Source organism: Phyllostomus hastatus, unplaced genomic scaffold, assembly GCF_019186645.2.
Source record: "Phyllostomus hastatus isolate PE091 unplaced genomic scaffold, TTU_PhHast_1.1 phas_contig_196, whole genome shotgun sequence".
Classification (NCBI taxonomy): domain Eukaryota; kingdom Metazoa; phylum Chordata; class Mammalia; order Chiroptera; family Phyllostomidae; genus Phyllostomus; species Phyllostomus hastatus.
Window position 1 is genome coordinate 17,819,532 of NW_025333709.1, and position 19,873 is coordinate 17,839,404.

Sequence of the window (19,873 nt, forward strand, 5' to 3'; positions counted from 1 at the left end):
CAGACACTTCTCTAAGGAGGACACATAGAGTGTCCAGAGACACATGAAAAGATGCTCAGCATCACTAGCCATCAGAGAGATGAAAATTAAAACCATAATGAGATACCACTTTACACCCATCAGAATGGCCATCATAAACAAATCAATGAACAACAAGCATTGGAGAGGTTTTGGGAAAAAGGGAACCCTAGTGCACTGTTGGTAGGAATGCAGACTGGTGCAGCCACTATGGAAAACAGCATGGAGTTTCCTCAGAAAACTAAAAATGGATCTGCCTTTTGACCCAACAATTCCACTGCTAGGATTATATCCTAAGAACCCTGAAACACAAATCCAAAAGAACCTATGCACCCCAGTGTTCATAGCAGCACAATTTACAAAGCCAAGTGCTGGAAGCAACCTAAGTGCCCACCAGTAAATGAGAGGATCAAAAAATTATGGCACGTTTACACAATGGAATTCTATGCAGCAGAAAGAAAGAAGGAGCTCCTACTCTTTGCGACAGCAGGGATGAAAGTGGAGAACATTTTGCTAAGTGAAATAAGCCAGGCGGTGAAAGAAAAATATTATATGATCTCATCTTTAACTGGAACCTAATCAACAAAACAAAGAAGCAAGCAAATATAACCAAAGACATTGAAATTAAGAACAAACTGACAATAATGAAAGGGAAGAGGGGAGGGGATAATGGGCAGGAAAGTGTGAAGGGTTTACAGGAACAATGATAAAGGACATGTGAACAAAAACAAGGAGGGGTGGAAATAGGGGAGAAAGTTGGGGATGCCTGGGGTGGTGGGGAGGGGTAGGGGGGAAAGGCAGAGAACTGCATTTGAACAACAGTAAAATTCAAAAGTATTTAATTAAAAAAAGATATAGTGCAAATAAATAAATAAATAAAATTGAGGTGAGTAAAGACACATATTTCCTAGGCAGAATATGATTCCATTTCAAAGAATTGTAGGACTGGAAGTACTATGGCAATAGAGAAGTATGAATAAAAGTTTGAGGCCAAAACCATTTGGGTTGCTTCATCTATACATTGTTTGAGGCATAGTGCCAATAATTTAAAATATTATTTTTAAATGTTGCATTTCAATGAATTAGTAAAAAATTCATTTACATAAAAGCTTGATTACTCTGAATTCTGAACCACATTGATAGTATTATTATAGATAAAGAGTAGATATGCACAATTACCTCAAGTACTATCAGTACTACTACTTCTAAAAATAGCTATTATAGTAAAAGCTAGTAGTTTATAAGCATCCACTTTTTGATCTTGTAACTCTTTTAGTATAATTTGATAGTACTCTAAGGATTCACTAATAAATATTTACCAAGTGCTTAATTTATTCTAGGTACAGTCCTTGACACTAGCTTTATTACTTCATTTTATTTCCATTTGAAAACAGAAAACCATAGAATTTAGTGTTTCAATTCAAAATACACATTTTATGTGTTTTTATTATGTCATGCTGTAGTCACCTGAGGGCTGCAATTGTTTCTCAGTATATTACTGAGATTTCTATAGCTCATGCAGTTCACGCAATTATGCATTTTATGGTTCTATTCTTTTAAAATCTATTATTTCAGCATTTTTATATATACTGCATTTTGCAATCAAAGACAAAAGTATTATCATTAAAGAGTGCTAAGTAAAATAATTTTTTCTTCTTAATAACCATGCAGTACATGCAACTTTTGTTAAAGGATGTGTCTACAGTCCTACTGGTACTTTCCATGTTTGACTGCAGAATTTGCCTTCATTGATTCTGTGCTGGACAGAAGGGAGCTAGACAAAAATCAATTCATTTGAATAACAAAATTGCTAAAGGAGTAAAAATCTCAAAAATTGATCCAAATGAGTCTGAGCAAAATGCCTGATAATGACATATGTTGCAGGACTTAGCTGCCACATTGTTTGCAATGACAAATGGAAAGAAGGAAGGAAAAAAGGAAGGGAGTGTTTATTAATACAGGAGTATTTGAATAAAAAGTGTTATGTCCAGAATAGAGAACATTGTTTGAAATGAAAAAATAATTACATAGAATTCTATAAAGTATTGGCAAGGAATAACGCTTATGATAGATCATTAGTTGGGGAAAAATACAACATGAAACAATATGTATGGTATGATCAATTTTTTGTGTGGGCACAGTTTTAATAACAGTGGGCAAAGAGTGAAGGAGAAATCATTCTGTTAGTCATTTTGTCAATCAATCAATAAATATTCCTGAATGCCTGGCATCTGGGTTCAAAATGCATGCTTTGTTGTGAGCAAATAATTTAGACGATAAAATAAAGAAACAAATATACAAAAATACCTTCCCAGCCCTGCTGTTTTGGAACATGGTAAATTTTATTTTACACATGATTGTATGATGTACATACATTACCTACATAAATCACATGACAAATGGCCCACAGCTCCAGGCACACCGAGGAGCCCTACTTACCGCAGAGCTGTGTGCCAAACAAACTGACAATGGTGGCAAAGAAGGTGACTCCTGACAAAGAATCAAGATGTGGAACATCTCTTCATTCGCCTCGATTGGAGCCCTAAATGTTTGATTCCAGAGATAATTCCAATATCATTTCAGACAACAATGTATCATTGATTAAGTCAAATGTAGTTGATCTCAGGGAAATTTTAGTTTACAGATTTTATTTTCTCAAAGTGAACACAAACGATGTATGCTTTGCAGGAAACAATGACTTTACATAGAAAAGCCTAATCAAATCCACAGTGTTTTTTTTCTTTTCCTCTTCAAAATATCAGCAGATAAGGAAATACTTTTCTCAGGAATCAATTCAAAACTGCCTAGTAAAATTTAATTCATATGCCATGCTTAGTGATATAACTTTGTTCTGCTACACTTCATTAGTAACATGCAGTCACAAACATGATGAAGGTGTAACATAGTCAATTATTTGAGAAATTAGATATCGAAGTTATTGTGATCTAGTGGCAAATTGATTTTTTAAGATGGGTGGGTTAGTATGTTTCATAGAAAAATAGTTGGAATCATTTCAGAGAGCAGCATTCTTGAAATAAACCAAGTGTTGAGGGACAAATATCATACAATCTCACCTTTAAGTGGAACCTAATTAACAAAACTAACAAGCAAGCAAAATGAAACCAAAGACATTGAAATTAAGAACAATCTGACAGTAACCGGAGGGGAGGTGGGTGGGATAATGGGGAGAAGGGAGGAAGGGTTTTCAGGAACAACTATAAAGGACACAGGGACGAAACCAAGAGGGGATGGAAGCAGGGGAGGGAAAAGGGGATGGCTGTGGAGGGGGGTAGTGGTGAGTGGTATATGCAGACAACTGTACTTGAACAACAATAAAATAATTTTTAAAAATTCTTTTTGCTACAAGTTCTAAAAGAAGTAAAAATTTGTCAAGTTAAGACTTACATTGCGGATATGGAAGAATTTGATAACTACCAGAGAGTTTCATCCAGTATGAACTCCATGCATCTCTTTTAGCGATTCAGATCATCACATAGCAGCCAAGATGTTATTAATCTTAATATTCCATAAAAACCCTTTATTTTTTATTAGAAAAATGTTGAATGTAAAAGTAAAGGATGAATAATTATGACTTTGAAAACGTAATTCACGACATATGAAACACTCATGTTACATTTGAAATCAGACTAAGATTTGAATTCAGACTCCCACTATTCTAAAGGTTATATGACTTTTACCCATACCATTTAACTAGCTTCAGCTTTGATTCCCTCAACTGTAATATATGGATTAAGTACATGAGATTAAATGCATAATATATTGGAGAGAGCTTAAAATATAGTAATAAAAATTATTAACAGGTATGGGTGGCTGACTTGTTCCAGGAAATAGTCTAAGAACTTTCCCTATATTACCTCTAAGGTAGATGTAATTATTATTTTCATTTTACAGAGGAGGAACCTCAGGAGCAGAGATATTAAGTACTTTGACCAAGGTTACACAGTGAAGAACTGGGAGAACCAGATCTGATTTTATGTTAAATTGCCTCTCTCCTTAGGAACTCAGTGATCAATCAGTAGGAACTATCACTGCCTTTGTTAAACAACAAAAATAATCTTATACATTAATCACAGTTACGATATTAAAAAGTCATTTCAGATTTAATTTGTCAAGTAGGATAATCCTAGGTATACATATTTCCCCAGTAAGGGTTTAGTTTTGTTTTTCTTGACACAGGAACCATGACTTGGCAGTTATTTGTGAAATCTGTGCAACACAGCACGGGAGGAGGAAAAATACAAAACCAAGTTGATATTTATATCTTTGAATATCTTTGTTTTTTAAGTCCTTCAAGTTCACTGCCATCTTTTATTTATAGAACACTAAAATCTCCATAGCTCTCAAAATGCCATTTGAATTAACATGACACATCTTTACTATTCAGCACAAAGAACTATTTTCCTAATTCTAGTGTTTGAACCCATGAATATCATTAATTAGCCTTCTCTCTTTTTTCTTTTATTTTTATTATTTTTAGTTCATTTTTTAATTACCATTGATATACATTAATACATCAAGTCTTTAATTCCTCTTCTCTCCTTTTTTTCATTTTCCATTATAAATGAATTTAATTAATCCTATGTCATCCATTTAATTCCTTTCCAAATCTTTTCCAGCTGTCATTTCTGAGTGTATCCCATACTGGACAATGAACAGTGAGGAAGAATGCCCTTGATGTGGAATCAGAAGATGATTTCAAGATGCAAAATTGATTGCATTATAAAGGAAAAATACTTTTCTAAACCAGAAATGTCCTCATTTTCATCTTCCACCCCCTTTCATACTCTTTCTTGTCTCATAATTCTAACACTCAAAGACTCTTCACTCATGTATGTATTGATTCACTTACATATTACTCAGAGCAGATAGAGAATATTTACCATTTATCTAGCACTGTCTTGGATCTGAGGTCAAAGAGAAGTAACTGAAGTGGTTCTTTACCTTGAGAGGTTTAGAACAAGAAGGAAAAGTGGGTGAAAGACTGTTTTGTTTGATGACATATAAGCCTGCATGTTTCCCATCTTTAATCCCTCTAGGGAGTGAGTATTATCTGTCTTCTAACTGCAAATTCTAAATAAATGAGGAATAAACAATCACCAACAAGAAAAATAATACTTTCAAAGAAATTCAGATTGAATCCACAAATTGTTTCTGACCCTCTCTGGTAGTTTGTGGTACTATGGCTGCTCTGTTGACAGCATATCTATTGTCCTATTGAATTAAATGTTACAGCTTTTTTGGTACCTCTGGCAAGATGGAGGCATAGGTGGATGCACCATACCTCCATGCACAACCAAGATTAGAACAACAACAATTTAGAGGCAGAATAACACCCAGAACTGATAGAGAATTTATCTGAATGGAAGTCAGACAGCCAAGAAGTTGAAGTAGATTCATTTATCCAGACCGGTAGGAAGGGCGGAGAGGAGCAGCCGGGCACAGGTCGCAGGCACGGAGTTCGGGGAGAACTGGGCAAACTGGACGCATAAGGCAACCAGGAGTGCGTAAGGCATCTGGGGCACACAAGATCGCAGCGGGTGGACCCTGAGTATGCAAGCGGCAGCTGGCAGACCCAGTGAGGTGGCGATTGTGGACCAGGGCAGAGCACGAAACCCAGGATCCCAGAGAAGGGACTGAGGTACCAGGAGAACAGAGCTAGAACCATTGTTCCCTCCCACCCCCACCCCCACATACAACGTCACAATCTAGCAACTGGGGTGCCCAGCCCCGGTGAACACCTAAGGCTCCGCCCCTCACCGTAACAGAAGTGACCAGACCAAAAAAAAAAAAAAAGAGAGAGACAGAGACATGTCTCAAACAGAACAGATCAATGCCCCAGGACTCATCCTTTGGAGCAACCAAGAGATAGCCAATCTATCAGATGCACAGTTCAAAACACTGGTGATCAGGAAGCTCACAGAATTGGTTGATTTTGGGCACAAATTAGATGAAAAAATGCAGGTTACCATAAAAGAGATGAAGGAAGATGCATGGAGAGCCAATAGTGAAGGGAAGGAAACTGGGTCTCAAAACAACAGAGTAGACCAGAAGGAAGAAAGAAACAACCAAGCAGAAAAGCATGAAGAAATAAGAATTCAAAAAAACGAGGAGAAGCTTAGGAACCTCCAGGACATCTTTAAACATTCCAACATCTAAATTATAGGGTTAGCAGAAGGGGAAAAGGAAAAGCAACAGAATGAACACGTATTTGAACAAATAATAAAGGAGAACTTCCCCAATCTGGCAAGGGAAAAAGACTTCCAGGAAGTCTAGGAAGCTCAGAGAGTCCCAAAGAAGTTAGACCCAAGAAGAAACACACCAAGGCACATCATAATTACATTAGCCAAGGTAAAAATGAAGGAGAGAATCCTAGAAGCAGCAAGAGATAAGAGATAACCTACAAAGGAGTTCCCCTCAGACTGTCAGCTGATTTTTCAAAAGAGACCTTACAGGCAAGAAGGGGCTGGAAAGAAGTATTCCAAGTCATGAAAGACAAGGACCTATAACCCAGGTTACTCTATCCAGCAAAGCTTTCATTTAGAATGGAAGGGCAGATAAAGTGCTTCTCAGGTAAGGTCAAGTTAAAGGAGTTCATCATCACCAAGCCCTTATTTTATGAAATGTTAAAGGGACTTATCTAAGAAAAGAAGATAAAGAAAAAACATGTATAGTAAAAGGACAGAAAACTCACAATTATTAACAACCATACCTAAAGCAAAACCAAAAGAAACTAAGCAAACAACTAGAACAGGAACAGAACCACAGAAATGGAGATCACATGGAGGGTTAGCAACAGGGGAGTAGGAGGAGGAGAGAGGGGGACAAGATACAGAGAATAAGCAGCATAGATTGTAGGTTGAAAATAGATAGGGGGAGGGTAAGAATAGTATGGGAAATGTAGAAGCTAAACAACTTATAAGTATGACACATGGACATGACTTAAGGGAGGGATATGGGTGGGAGAGGGTGTACAGTGTGGAGGGGAGTGAAGGGGGGAAATGGGACAACTGTAATAGCATAATCAATAAAATATATTTAAAAAAATTAAATGTTATAGCTTTTCTTTAAAAATGTAGCTTTTTAATAGATTCTAGCCAAATGAAATATTCATGTTCCGTTATTTGTCATAATGTTTATGATACATGACTCATGACATAAACTTTGATAACCTGAAAATATATGATAAGAATAGTTGTTTTGTTTTGTTTCTTAATTATGAACTTGGTTTAAAAAGCATTTTGAACTATATAATTTTTCAAACAAAATTTTTGTGAATTAAAATATGAAAGTATATTTCCAAAAAGAAATAATTTTACTTTTATTGTGATTATAAGATTTTCTCATTAAAAACAATACAGAAACCTAAAAGGTAGTACAAATTTAAATCCATAAAAACTAAAATATTGACATATTTGGATTTGTAATTCAAAAAACATACATGAATATACCCATATACTCCTGTTTTATGTGTGAACATACTCTAAACACTGTTTATTAACTTGATTTTTATTAAATTACATGTAATTTATGTATTTTATTAATAATAAACTATCAATAATAACACTAATATAAAGGCTTTGCTACATAGCATTCCATTCTATGGATATGTGTGATTTATTTAACCAATCCTCATTTATAGGGAATTACTTTATTTTCAAAGTTTTTCTATATATAAATAACATGATGAACACTTTTTTAAGGATAAAAGTAACTTTCCGTGCATTAGAATTGCTTTAAAACCATTATTATGCATGTTGCTAAATTGTTCTCATAAAGCTGTACCTATTAGTAGTTCCAAATGCAGATATTTGATTTTTTGTATGTGTGACTGTTTCATAAGTTTATTATGTATACACACACATATATTTTTTCAGTGAATATTGACATGAAAATGTTTGTTTCTGAACTATAAAACTCTCCAGCATGATAGTTAATGGGTAAGAATGGTTGTTCTTGTCTAGTAATATAAAGTCTTCATTAGGCAGCAGAGTATCATGTAAATGAAGTTATGAAAACAAAGTGTGTGTTATTTTCAGGAGTTTATACTACAATTTGATCAGAGATTTTAAAAATTAAAGTGAACTCTAAACCAAGAATTTTCTTTTACATCAAACAACATTTAATAACTCTATGATGTCTTTAGAAGCTCCAATTTAAACATATATGTATATACATATTTTAAAAGTAAATGAAGTTTAGTATATTTGCTATTCTAAAATATAGATTCTACTTAAAATCATTTTTAATCCATATATTTATGTCATTTTATTCATGGACAAGTAGAAAACAAGAGAGAGATGGTTCTTGTAAAAAAAACACAAATTTATTAAACTCACTGCTTCAGTATGAGTACTGGTTTTAGGGAAACTGAATATCTACAAAGAAAACTCTTGAAAGAAAAGGACATCCCCTTAAGAGATGGTTTAAGGAGTCATAGCAAGCACTATTTCACAGCTAAGTGTTAGTGCCCACTGTTCCCTTTCTTCCCCCTAACTCAAGATTTGTAAAATAGTGTTGCCCTCTTTTCACAAGTTTTGTTTATAACATAAAAAATATAAATTTCAGATGTGCCAAGCTTTCTCTGGTAGTTTTTCTGATAGTAGACAGGTATCAGCAAATATGAGAATGATTTTGACCATAGTATTTCCTTACAGACTTTGCAGCCATTATGTTTAATATCTATTTGACACCAAAAGGTGCTTTTGAAACATCAGCAACAACAACAGAAATAGTAAAACACTCTTGAGAAACTTGAGATTTTTAGTAGTTAGATTCTGCTGTAGTTTGTAAAGCCATAATTATCTCTAAAAATATCAATTTCAGCATTTACTTTTCTGGGATCCTTTTTTCCTTTTTTTTTCTTTTTCTTCTTTTCTTCCCCCAGTTTGCCTGCAGTCAAATATTTGAGGTATTGTCCAGGGTTTTTATCCATAATCTTGAAACAACAGTTATCTGTCCATTACTGTTGTGCTCTGTCTAGGGGGGGCTGTGTGCCATTCAACTCCCCTGGCCCATTAAATCCCTTTGATAAATGAGGTCAAAGCTTAAGGATATTTTTTTCCAATGCTCTAAAGTGAGAATTTTCTTGGGAGAGGTGAAACAATGTTAAAGCATATTTTGTAATGTATCTCTCTTTTTTTTTTTACTTTTAGTATCTTCCTTATATTGCATTTCGGTGGTCTTATCTCTTAGAACCCTATTTCTTAAAATTGTGGGTCTCCCTCATCTTTGATAGGACAAGGAAATTTCTAGAAGAAAGAGGATTAAAGTAGATATATCAGTGTAACTTCCCCAGGTTTTAAGGAGAAGGACTTTTCCCATGATTCTCTTTTCCAAGATTTGTATCTCTACACTTTGTTGTGTGTGCCACAAAGTGGGTAACAGGGTGCACCTTCATGCAAGTGCTGATTCCCTTTTTTCCATTGTCCTCTTTTTTGCAAGAGAATGTGATTTAAGATTTGAAGAAAGAATTGTAATACAAGACATTTTTAAATGGGCCTTGGCAAAGTCTTGGGTTGGACATTGTGTTTGTTAGACTGAAGCATCATTATCCATCACCTGGATAATGATGTCAAAGGACAGTCACAGATGGTCTGAATCTTTGGCTCATCTCATTTACTAAGTGTTTCCCAGGTGGCAAGATGCACAGTGGCAGGCATCAGTGCCCAGGGCAGCGCTGTCTCCAGCTTCTCACGGTGGTGACCTGGGTCTAGTCCCTCATGGTGGGTCCGGCCAAGGACCTCATTTTGGGTTCTACACACCTCCCCATCATACTCTATTCTTTAATTTTTCTGGGGAAGGTCACTGGATCTAATCTTCTCTGGAGTTTGAGGAAGTCTGATCTTTATCTACATGACTTTAATAGCTTCTTGTAGTATCAATCTCATTCTCTATTTGCATTTCATTTAGAGTTTTGTGTTTATTCTTTTGTGTTTTGGTTGTTTTTTTTTGTTGTTGTTGCTGTTGTTGTTGTTTTTGGTTTTGGTTTCAGCCTTTTCTTATCCCCAAGTCTGAATGTTGTAAAGTAAAAATATTGCTTTCAGAACTTCTTTATCTAGGAAGGAATTAATTCAACAGCCTATTGTGCACCCATAAAGCATCCTCATTTTCCAAGAAATAACACAGATTTTTTCATCTCCCTAGGAGAATGGTCACTGACAGAAAAACAAGAAAAGAACAAGAATAAATATAATAATTCAAAATGTCTGCATGTATTTGCTGGTGTAAGATCAGTCACACCGAGTGACAAGATTGAAATGAAGTTCCATTTTTTTTGTCGCCACATCCACTGTGCTATCAGTATTTTGAAACTGCTATTTAAACACAGAAACATGGAGTTTCACAGGGACTGGAGGGAAGAATGGTGCCCGAAGAAAGTGTGAACAATCCTAAACTGCTACTGAGTCTTTAAATAAATGCATGTGACTGAGTCCAAGTGTGTCAGGAGCCAACTGTGTAACTGGAGGTTCTCCGAATTAACTCCCATGAATTATGCAACGTTAATTAAAGAGTAAGTCATGAAACAGACTGATTTGACTTTTACAAACATATTAAAATTAAAAATAACCACAGCAATCATTGAGAACCCAACCTAAGAAAATGTTTTTTGGGGGACGTATTTTATTGTTGATATATTTTTGTGGTCATTATTGCAAGGTGATAAAGCAGGACAATGTTTAGAAAGTTTGATTTTAGTTTCTGAAATCTTTACAGACAATATACCCATGTGTTATCACCACTTGGGGACCATACCTTCTGCCTGCCTTGCCTTTAGTACAGAGCAGTGCTTTGTGTTCAGAACCTGCAGCTCCAGTTCCAGGCCAAAGCGTCTTATGTGTACTTGTGTGGCCCCCAAGTTTCATTGCATGTCTATGGTGGAGGTTTATGATCAGCAGTAATTTCTATCTGTGGCTCCAGTTGGTGGTCTCTCCCTGTTTCAGGGAACTGTGGCATCAGATGATCTGTACAGATAGAAAGAAGCAGGGAAAGTAGAAACTCCTGTTCACCTCCTTCTGGAAAGTGGTAATATGCACCTGAAAATAGAAATGTTCTTTTCATTTGTGATGATCTTACCAACTATCCTTGCTGCCAAATATATTTAAATACCACCTGGCCCTTTGATGGGACTTCACAAATTAAAAAGTTATAGCACATCTGGATGGGCTTAGGCATGACCAAGTAAAGGGACCCCTGTCCAATGGAATGATTGAAAGTGCTAAATACTCTTTTAATGAAATCAATTAAAAACATGAGCAGTGTGAGTTTGATTGAATCAATTTAAAGAATTACACAGCAGTCCATGTGCTCATCAGCAGGAGTGAAAAATTAATGCATCACCTACAAACAGCTGGAAATCTGTATCCTTCAATTAAATATAACTAACTTTTACCAGCTACCAGAAAGACAACTTTCTTTGTAGAAGGAATAGGCTCCATCAAAGGGATATGCTATTCGTTATAACTAAAGCATCTTTCATGTGGCTTTGAAATATTTACAAATACCATATCTTGGTTATGTGTAATTCTGTCTTCCACATTCCATCAAGCCTGATCCTAATCATAAAAATGTACTTCAACTCCCTTTTACTTAAATAATATTTAAATAGCAAAATGTAGTCTTTTTAAAATTTTTATTGAATTGACTAGAGTGACATTTTTGAATAAAATTATATAGGTTTTAAGTGTACATTTCTATAGTATATCATCTATATACTGTATTGTGTGTTCACCACCCAAATCAAGTCTCTTTCCATCACCATTTATTTCTCTTTTACCCACTTCTGCAAAATACCACAATGTGAAATGAAAAGCGTACTAAAGGCAATGGTGGCTAATGATAATCATGAAATCATTGAGGTAATTGTTGAACATCTGCCTAGTATAGCAAGGAGTTACTCAAATGAGTGTTACTATTTACAGCTGCAGCTAAATAAGACTAATAGAGACAGTGATATATGTGAGTTTCCTGAAAATGTTAATAAATACCTCCAAATTTATAATGCACTCCATTTTCGATGTTCCTGGAATCTGGCTATAATTAATAGAATTGTTTTGAGGTAAAGAGATTTTTCTATACAATATTCAGCATTATATTTGAGCCAAGAAAATAATGCACTTGGGATAGTGGTGGGGGAACGAGGATAAACAAGTATGCATGCATTTTCAAATTAAAAAAAATAAACTGAAATATATCACATTTATCTGAGTGTTCCCATTTCACCAATGCAAAGCTTTATAAATTTTTATTCTAAAAATTATAAGATTCCGTGTTCCCTTAAAGCTATCTTGTTTAAAAAGCTTTAGAACTCAGATGAAAATAATGTTGGATTCTTCTCTGCCTGTGTCATGTAAGGTGATAACATTCGAGCCTGTCCTCTCATAACTACTCAGAGTATGCATGGGAGCTGTGATTCCACGGGCTATAGTTCCATAAGAGGAGCATGGCCTAGCCTAAGTGCTTGGTGAATTAGAGTTAATATTAGAGTTAATATCTTTTAGACTTTTCACCATATTAATGTAAGATCATTAATTTCATAATTGCAAGTCCATACTTTTTTATTCCAAACTCCTAGAAGACATATATGTATTTATTTATCCCAAACTCTTGGGGATTTTTATTAGAAATTTTAAATTTTAGAAAAGCAATATTTTAATAATTAATAAGATGCAATCATTAATGAATAGAACATGAATTTCTGAAATGCTCCGCCATAAACAGGATATTAAATAGGCATTTCTTTTTTTTTAAAGATTTTATTTATTTATTTTTAGAGTGGGAAGGGAGGGAGAAAGAGAGAGAAACATCAATGCGTGGTTGCTGGGGGCCGTGACCTGCAACCCACATATGTGGCCTGACTGGGAATCGAACCTGCGACACTGTGGTTTGCAGCCCGCACTCAATCCACTGAGCTACGCCAGCCAGGGCTTGAATAGGCATTTCTAAGTGAGAAAGAATCTACAAGCAGTATTAAAGCTCTTGAAAATTTTCATTTCATGCTCTAAACTGATCAAACCTCAGATACTTCTAACCTCAGGGACCATTTCACACAGCTAGTAACAATCAACAGTTTTTAGTACCAACCCACAGTTTTACCTTGGTAAGCTTCAAAAGGCCAACAGTGCTGCTCTAATTTCTGTGCACAAATTGTGTTCTGTTTGCAAAGCGAACGTCATTTGTATGAGTAAATTCTACCACTTGCGGAAATTCCTCACTTTGGCTTTCAAGTATCAAACCATGTGTATTTCAAGGTTCTTTTCACAATATAACAATATACCATTCAATGCTTATTAAAAGAGTAGCAAAAAGTGATAGACATACTGGAGATAAGAACAAATTAAGAGTAGAACATATAATTCCTACTGGCAAGTGGTTGCTTAAGTTCTTGATTTGTTTTTTCTTTTTAGATTCACAAATGCTATTTTGCCCCCATAAAAACAGCATTTTTATAAAGTGAATATATCTTAATTGGAGCCTCAGTATATAAATAGAATTCAAAAAAGTACAATATTCAACTCACCGTTATTTTCCTGTGTTCCTCACTATAAGAAATTCCCTTTTAAAACTAATGTTGGCAAGTTTGCTTAAATTGAAGTTAGATAATTTCTCTCCATCCCAAATAATCTTATGCTCCCTTTAATTTGTTATTGTATCTGAATATACTTTTTGTACTATTTACCATATTATACGACTCTGATTTATTTCTTTGCCCACTCTATTGTAGAGTAAGTTCCCATATCTAGAGTGGGGCAAAAGTAGGTTTACAATTGTTCATATGGAAAATAATACAATGATTTATAAACAATTTAAGAATAAGCTATGCTTCACATACCACAACTATAAAACTTTTTGTCCCACCCTGTAAGTTTTAATTGGATATATGTTTTATGAATTTTAAATTGTTTTTGACATTAATTTAATAAACATAAGAAGAGAGAGGTTGGGAGAAAGCAGGAGATAAGGTTGCAGTCATTCAAGGGCCAGATCCTGCAGTGTCTTGCAAGCCATGTTAAAATTTCATCTTTATCCTAAATATTAAGCAAAGTAGTAACACGATAAAATCAATCTGTTTTAAGATTACTTGGCTGTTGTGTAGAGCACGGATTGAAGGGAAAAAAGAGTGGATGAAGGGAACCCAGTTATAAGATAATATGAACTGAATGTGTGATTCCCCCCAGATCCTCTATGGTGACGCCCTAACCCTCAATGCTACAGGTTCAGAGGTGGGGCCTTTGGGACATAATTAGGTTTATATGAGGCCACGAGAGTGGCAGCCGTTATGGAAAGAGTGTCACTAGAAGTGAAGGAAAAGAGACCAGAACATTCAAATTGGATCTCTCTCTCCCACTGAGTTGCTAGCTGAAACTTGATAAACTATTAATAATAACCAAAATGTTTACAAAGGGAAACTGAATATCTTTCAATTATCTCAACAGAAAATGAAATGGTGTCATGTCAAGAGGTGACCAAAACTATAAAGTCAAGATCATAGAGGGAAATAAACAGTGGAGCCAGACAGTTAATTGATAAAATCTTTGGTAATAGAGGTCAGATTATCTTCACCACATAAACAAAATGGATTTCTATGGTGTGATTAACTATTTCTCTAGAATATACATCTTATAAATAAACAATGTATTTTGATCTATCTTCATTTTATTTTTTCCTGTTTACAAAAATCGCTGTCCTATTCTAAAATTACAATAGGCTTACCAAAGACAAATCCAAGTTTTCTGAGCTCTGAAGTTTTTTTGGTTTGGGTTTCCTCTTTAACAGCAATAATATAAAATTTCAATTATCTAAAATAATATTAATTTAAAATAAAAAAATAAGTAACAAATTATTAAGAGCCTAAAGTGACCACAAACAATGCAAATATTCAGGAGAAAAGATAATTCCTTTTATCAAATATTATAGCTCATACATAAAAGTTAACAGAATTTCCCTGAAAATTCCTTGCATTAGCAATGACTTACATGATGAAATATTATCAATTATTATCAATTTCCGGTTGTATGAAAACATATGTCCCTTTGAATACAGTGCAAGGCTTCCCTCTGAGACTTCGAAAGGGGTACGAGCCCACTGAGTCCTGAGTGTCAAAAACTGCAGTGCTGGGCTCATCACACCAGCAGTGCTTTTAAGGATACAAGTTCCAGCTGAACAAAAATGAAGACCACGTTAAACTACCACTGCACCTTAAAAAGTCAGCTTAGTTCAGTATGAGTGGGGCAGCATGGGATGGATTTCAGGACAGGTTGGAAGTCGTACGTAAGGAAATATTGTCCAAAGATAACTTCATCTTCCCACAAAGGGATAGAGTAACTCCATGCTATTTTTTTGAAGATAGTAGCAATAAATCTTTTAAAATAGCAATACTGTGCATACTGGAGCACTTAATACCAATATTTCTTAAAGAATGCTGGCTATAATTATTTTTTTAAAAAGTGGTCACCATCCATATATGTTTGTGAGCCTAGAAAATCAATAGGGATGAATAGTGTTCTTTGATCAAGCCCCGTAAACACTCCCATGGGTTTGCTGTAATTGCTCGCTACTGCAAAGACAGGTTATGAATACAACTGCAGCAGGCCAAAGAAGGGGAACCAAATAGAACATCAATAGCTATAATAAACACTCATTTATTTATTGAAGAATTACGAAGCAAACACACACAAAGCACACTGGTACTAAAGATAAACTCAGGAAAACCTTTGGCCTTCAGTGGCAGATAATGCTAATAAAATAAAGCAATATTAATAGGGAACTTACCAAATGTACTATTCTTTCATATTTTGAATTGTTAGTGATGGTTTATAAAACTCATCTCCACAAAATATTAAGCTACCTCAAATATGAAGCTCATTGCATAGGACCTTATGAACATTGAACATTCAATAAGTACTTGGTGATTGTAAAGATGACATATACCAGTTTTATATTCAAAACTATATTATGAGCTCTTTATTCCCCTGTGTTGGGCATTTGATATACTTACCGGTTAATTGATTTTTTCCTTCACTGAAGGATATGTCCATTGATTTTTAGAGAGAGAGAGAGAGAGAGAGCAAGAATTAGAAACAGTGATTTGTTGCCCCCCACATGTGCCCCAACGGGAGATCAAACCCACAACCTAAGTATGTGCCCTGACTGGGAGTTGAACCTGCAAACTTTTGATGTATGGAACAATGTGCCAACCAACTGAGTCACCCAGGCATGGTAGGTTAATTTATTACTGAATGAGATTATATTCTTAGAACTTTTTTCCAACCATCTGTCATACCATCAGAGTAGAAAGCGGAGCCATTCAAAGATAATTAAAGACTTTATACAATTACATATGGGACTATAAAACTTTTACACTATGGCCTGAGTAGAATGAATAAATTGATTGTGCTTAACTAATCCTGTCTTATTTTTACTTGGGAATTTATTTATTTATTTTTTTGTAATCAAAAGGGATTGTCTCCTAACATGATATCTTTGAGAGGTTACAGTTGGATTCTTTCCTTTTATCATATACAAAAATTAACTCAAAATAAATGACTGACCTAAAACTGAGATCTAAATATATAAAAATCTTGTAGAAAACATAAGAGTATATCTTCATCACCTAGTGTTAAAGAAAGCCTTTCTACATATGGCATCAAATCTATGGTAATTATGATGTGTCTTGATGTGTGCTTTCTTGGGTCCAACTTCTTTGGGAGTCTGAACTTCCTGGACTTCCTGGAAGTCTATTTCCATTGCCAGGTTGGGGAAATTTTCTTTCACTATTTTTTCAACTAAGTTGTGAATTTTGTGTTTTTCTACTTCTCCTTTTGGCACCCCTATGATTTGGATGTTGGAAAATTTAAAGATGTCCTAGAGGTTCCTAAGTCTCTCTTCATCTCTTTTTTTAAATTCTTGCTTCTTCATCCTGTTCTGGTTGAATGGTTCTTTCTTCCTTCTGCTCCAAACTGTTGGTTTGAGTCTCATTTTCCTCCCCTTCACTGTTTTTTCTCTGCATATTTTTATTTATTTCACTTTGCATGGCCCTCACTTCTTCCTCTATTTTGTGACCATACTCAACCATTTCTGTGAGCCTCCAGATTACCAGTGTCTTGAACTCTGCATCTGATAGGTTGGCTATCTCCTTGTTCCTTACTTATTTTTTTTCAGAGTTTTGATCTATTGTTTCATTTGGGCCATATTATATTTGTCTAGGTGCACCTGTTACAGTATAAGGGGGTGGAGCCTTAGGTATAGGTAAGGACCTGGCAACCCATGTTTCTGTTTGTGATGCTTTATGTGGGGGAGGGATTAGAGAGGGACAATGCAACTTGCTGTACTCTTTCCCTGCTCTCAGTCCCTTAGCCCACCCCGCTTCCCACAAGTGAATTGAGCCTTTTGAGGTGTTGCCCTGGTATTGGTTCCCAGGTTGCTGGGCTTGTGTACATTCTAGGATCCCATGGGTCTCTCCAATGAACTCTCCTGTGAGGCTAGCAGTTTCTCCAACCACCACAACCCCCACAGGTTTTTTCAGTCAGAAATTTTGAAGCTTTATTTCTCCATGCTTGAACCCTGGTTGCATGGCCTGTCTTGCTCCCCAGTTGTACCTCCCAGCTTATCCACACACAAATGTGGGATATCCCAGGCCACCAGCAGCAACCTTGCCCATCTAGCCCTCATGGCTCCAGCTTTCCATCTCTGCCCCTCCTATCAGTCTGGGTGAACGTTTCTTCTTTAACTCCTTAGTTGTCAGACTTCCATACAGTTCAATTTTCTGACAGTTCTGGTAGTTTTTTGTTTTTAGATTGATTGTTATCCTTTTTTTGGTTGTACAAGGAAATGAAGCATATCTACCTATGTCTCCATCTTGGTTAGAAAGCTGGATCACTAGTATTAAAAAAAGAGACAATAACAAATGTTTACAAGGATATAGAGAAACTGGAACTTTATACATAGCTAGTGGGAAAACTGTGGTTCTGTATTTAGAAACCATAGTATGGTTGGAAAACTGTTTGGCAGCTCTTCAAAAAGTTAAACAGGTTTATCATATGACCCAGCAATTCTATTCCTAGGTATACAGTCATAACAAATAAAGACATGTATTCACACAGACACTAGAATGTAAATACATACTAATTAATCATAATAACTAAAAAGTGAAACAACCCAAATTTCCATTAACTGATGGATGGATAAGTTAAACTGTATAGATGTATACCATGAAATATTATTTAACAACAAAGAGGGATGAAGTACCGATTCATGTTACAACATGGATGAATCTTGAAAACATTATGTTGAATGAATGAAGCCAGACACAAAATGAAACATACTATAAGATTCCACTTACCTGAAATTTTCAGAACATTCAAATATATAGAAACACAAAATAAACCAGTGGTGGCCAGAGAAGGGTGGGTGATGATAGGGAGGAAAATAGGAAGTGACCGGTAAAGTATACAGTTTCTTTTGTAGAGGGAAAAATGTTCTAAATTTTGGTTGATGCACAGATGGTTGCATAAGTCTGTGGATATAGTAAAAAGAATAAAATTGTGCATTTTAAATGGATATATTGTACTGTATGTGAGTTATATCTCAGTAAAGGTTTGGGAAACTTGTGCATATTCTGGAACCCAAACGAACACACACTAGCTGTGAGGTCCTGGACAGCTAACTTCTCAGTTGCTCAGATTCCTCAGTCTCTAAAATGAGAAGAAAAATGACATGTGTCCTCTTTATGGGCAAAGATATTTAATAAGATAATATCCAAATACAACTCTTACTCCCCCACACCTGGCACACACAGATTCTGGAGTCTATTAAACACTTGATGAATGTCAGTTCTTACTGAGGGATAAAATTTTCATACTGTTCAGTGTTTTAGTTTCTTAAGTTTGCTGCCACAAAATACCGCAGACTGGGTGGCCTGAACAATAAACATTTATTGTCCCTGAGTTCCGGAGACTAGAAATGTAAGGTCATGGTGTCAGCAGTGATGGCTTTTTATGAGGGTAGTTGGAATGAAAGAAATCATTACACCAACTCAGGGATCCATGAACAGATTGATATGTAGCTTCAGTGAAACCAACTGAATCTGTTCTAATTAAAATCACAAGCAAAAGCCCACACAGGATGATCTAAGAATGATGCCTTTAGAACTCCAGGTTTTGGTAAAATTGCATCAATGTCATAACATGCATAAACTTCACCAATAGATTCCTTGATTGTTCGTCCCCTGTTATTCCATAGGACCATTTTTTAATCAACTTAAAACAAGACACATTGATTATCTCACCATTTTTATGCAGAAATTCCCTCGCAGTTTACTTGGATCTTCTTCTGCTGGGCTTCAATTAAATGCCAGCCAGGACGCCTTCAAAGGCTTGACAGGGAAATGTCCACTTCCAAACTAGCTCTGGCTGTTGGCTGAATCTGTGTTCTTGTAACCATAGGATTCATGACAACTTGCTCCATCAAAGACAACAAGGAGAGCAAGACTGCAGAGTGAGACCTCACTCCTTCTGGGGCCAGGTTGTCCCACTTTAGTGGATCTATCACAAGTGGGCATGGGGAGAAAAGCCCACCTCGTCTTGAAGCAATGTGTTTGTTTTGTTGGTTATGTCATATCTAAAACTTCTTATCATGGAAATATCCAACCATACATGAAAATTGACATAATACTATATGACCATTATATTTTAATTAAATGTATGGGAAAATAAACAGAAAATAGAGTTCTCATATATGACCTCTTCCCCCAACACATATTTCTCCTGTTCCTATTATCATGGATTACTTAGGTACACTTGCTAAAATTAATGATACAATTTTGATACATTTTTAACTG